This window comes from Cornus florida, unplaced genomic scaffold (assembly GCF_030987335.1).
Source record: "Cornus florida cultivar Cherokee Brave unplaced genomic scaffold, ASM3098733v1 CherokeeBrave_3.0.0_Hap2_Chr01, whole genome shotgun sequence".
Lineage (NCBI taxonomy): Eukaryota > Viridiplantae > Streptophyta > Magnoliopsida > Cornales > Cornaceae > Cornus > Cornus florida.
The window spans coordinates 90,575,546-90,579,418 of NW_026775571.1; the positions used below are offsets into that span (position 1 = coordinate 90,575,546).

At 33.7% G+C, this 3,873-nt stretch overlaps 1 pseudogene; it reads left to right on the plus strand.

Annotated features, from left to right (window-relative positions):
* The first annotated feature begins 310 nt into the window (after nt 1–310).
* Nucleotides 311–1,975, plus strand: LOC132277280 ((E,E)-geranyllinalool synthase-like; annotated as a pseudogene).
* The last annotated feature ends 1,898 nt before the right edge of the window (nt 1,976–3,873 follow it).

A 3,873-nucleotide genomic window follows, 5' to 3' on the forward strand; every position in this document is an offset into this window, starting at 1 on the left:
AGTCCAAAAATCTTTCAACCACGAATTTCTTCAAACCAGCATCCTCTGTCTTATACTTCTTATCTAGTGACTTCCATAACTCTTTAGCAGTATTAATTGAACAATACACACACACACACACAAACATGACAGTTATATTTATGCATATATAGTAACATGTAATTAATCAAAATGGCTTGTCTATTTCATCATTAGGTGGTCCAAGGAGTGGGGTCTTAGTGAAATGGGATTTGGGAGGGAGAAAACTACTTACTGTTACTTTGTTGTTGTAGCGAGTAGTTCTCTTCCTCACAATTCCCCTATTTGAATTGTAGTTGCCAAGAGTGCAATACTTATTACAGTTGCTGATGATTTTTATGAATGAGTTACAACGATTAACCAATGCAGTTCTAAGGTATATATATATATATATATATATATATATATATAGGCTTTTATTTTCAGTCTAGAATTATTTAAGAATTCGAACACCTTGCATAGTACTTTGTTTTTCTAGATCTCCTTGTCTCACATTATATATATATATATATATATATATATATATAGATATAGATATTATTTTTTATTTTATAACAGATGGGATGGTAAAGGCTTAAGTGGCCATGGTAAGATTATCTTTCTTGCCCTTGACAATTTTGTGATGGACATTGCAGCGAAACAACTCCATCCACAAGGGTGTGACATAACAAATGATCTACAAGATATCATAAGTTTTTTTACGTGTGTAGTTAAACTAGTTATTTCACAAATGCTTGAGCTATTTCTCAAGTAAAGCTCGAAATAATTTAGAAAATCTTGTATGAAAGTGGCGCGAAACATTTGTTTCGTGGCTAACAGAAACTATATGGAGCAAGAGTGGATATATACCATCCATCGATAAAATAGGCATGATATTGATTGCTACGCACACTATAGTTCTTTTGGCTTCGTGTTTTATGAGTCCGAGCTTGCCTCACAAATTACTCAAGCTCGTGTAGTATGAAACTGCCACTAAATTGCTCATGGTCACTGCTCGTTTGTTGAATGACATTCAAAGCTACCAGGTTAGTTAATTAACTAACGTACCTTTTCATGAACATGTAAGCATTTTCCCTTTTGTAAAGTTCAAATACACGTATACACCCCCACAATATTGCTCTGTCAGGGCTCGAACACTCATCTTCCTCTCTTTGGATGAGAGATCATAACATCTAAATTAATGCCCACTATTAACATGTAAATATTCTAAAATATTTCATATATATTCATATATTTTGCAGAAGGAACAAAAGGATGGGAAGATGAACCTTGTTTTGCTTGATTTGAAAGAAAATCCACGGGCAGACATTGAAAGCTCAATCACTAATGTAAGGGTGGAAGAAAAGAAAAAAGAGTTACTTGAACATGTTTTGATGGATGGCTTTAATGATTTGCCCTAACCATGCAAGCATCTCCATTTATTTTGTAAAGTTTTCAGATGTTTTTCAACTCTAGCAACCGATTCGACTCCAATACAGATCTCCTTAAAGACATAATGAAAGCAATTTACAATCCATTGGAATACCAAAATCAAAAGGGTGTGAAGACTCTACCATCGATTCAGTCGAGACCCAAGAAGGAAAATATGATCATCAACTCGGTTCGTTACAATCAAAGCTTCAAACATCATGGAAGTAGGAGTTTTTTTTGTTAGACAACACTTTGTTCCATAGACTAAATAAAGAAATGGCTGCGCGAAAGTGTTCATTCCTCTGAAACTCAGTTTATGCTTCATTTGAATCAGTTTGATATTAGCATTAGCTACATATGTATTTTAAGGCCAGCCTACAATAGCTGGAGTATGGTACTTGCATGTCTTGTTGCTATGTAATAAGTGTATCATATATATATATATATGAATCAATTGGTGAAACAGGTTTTGTTCTTGATTTAATCTAGAAGTTTATTCTCCAATATATGATTAATTGGATCTATTTACAGGCTCGACCTACATTGATCTTATGCTAACATCATACCACAACTCCTTCATAACCTGTTACCTCACCACAATCCTGAAATCCCTGATAAATTACTCTAGCTTCCTTCACCATCACACCCAATTATTTCACACTCAATTTTTATTTTTTCGATAATTTCTATTACTTATCTTTTATTTTATTTTTTTCAATAATTTCTAAATTGGATTTATTGTACACGTATGGATAAAGTAGTAAAAATATAGGTCACATCAGATTTGTCTTCTGAAACATCTCTATCGCTACTATGCATATTCTTTAATCTTATGGGTTGGGAATCATTGACTTACAACCCTAGGTGGTAATAACAAGTTTCTGTTCACTTATAAACTTTTGAGCAAGTAATTAGTTAGCTTGTTGAGGTAGCAAGTTGTGATGGTTAATTTACTAACACATTGTACATACCTTTTCTTTGTTTTGAATTTAAGGGTTGTGAGATTAGTTTTGGGCTGGGCCTGGCGCTGGGTTGTAGTTTTGAAATGTTCGTCGGCCTTCGCAGTGAGTACCTTTGGGCTCGCTGGTTGGGCTTACTTTTACTAAAACCCAACTCATTATCTATATGTGTGTGTGTGTGGGCGCGCGTCCTTACCTCTCCTATGACATTGTTGCATGCAATATGGGATTCAAATTCTACGAAAGGTGCCCACACACGTCTTGCGTTTCCTCATGTAAACTGTCCCTTGACAAATTCATAGTCAAAATTTGGTTTCACATATATATGACCTGATTAATTAATTGAATTTCTTAGAAAAATCCAAAAAATATACTTATATATGATCAATCCTCATCTATATATGAGCTGACTTGGTTGACTATCTCTACCAGATTATTGTAAACTTGTACATGTACATGTACATGTACTTGATTCTTGTTTTGGCTAAAAAGAGAAGACAATCATTCTCTAACTTGTTTATTTATTTAATATTTTGTTTTCATTGTATGTGTATATTTTTTCATTAGTTTATTCTATTTTGTATGTTCAGGATTACTCCCTATTTTATTTTTATTTTTTTCATTGTATGTGTATATTTTGTCATTAGTTTACTCCTTATTGTTATTTGTGGTGGGAAAAAATATCTATTAGACTGAAGTATTGTCACATCAAGCGGTATATATATTAAAGTGCAAAAAACCCCTTGAAGTATTGGCCATGTAGAAAAGAACCCCCCTGATCTAATAATTTGACAATTAACCCCCTTGGACTAGGGATTTGGTAGCAATTTACCCTGTCCGGCGATCTGTCGGTGAATTTTGAGCACGTGCAAGTCACCTGACAACCCAAATATAATTAAATGACCAGACAACCCTTATGAAAAATTAAAGACCATAATGCCCTTTTATGTATATCTTCCCTAAATTTCTCATTCCCCATCTTCCTCGATTGATTCACTACAATAAATTTGGTTTTTAGGGACAGTCAAATCTGTCCCTAAAAACCCCAAGACCGTCCCTAATGATCAAAATCGTCCGTCCAATTGTTGCGTGCCAAAAGATCTTTAGGGACAGTAAAAAATGACCGTCCCCAAAAAACTAGACCTTTAGGGACGATACCTACTGTCCCAAATAATACTGTCCCTAAAAGGTATTAGGGACGGTAGAAACTGTCACTAATTATTTATATAGTAGGGACAGTTTTGGTGACTGTCCCCAATATATATAGTATTAGGGACAATAAATACCGTCCCTAATACATAATTCTTTTATTTATGTATTATTTATTTTTAAATTTGTGATAGATAAAAACTGTCCCTAATACTCATTTGATTTTTTATTTTTATTATTATGTTTTTATTTTGGGCTCGATTTGATTTGTGTGATTAAAACATTCTGTGTTGCAAGTCCAAGGTATGAAGAACAAAAAAAAGGAGATTGTGTATGC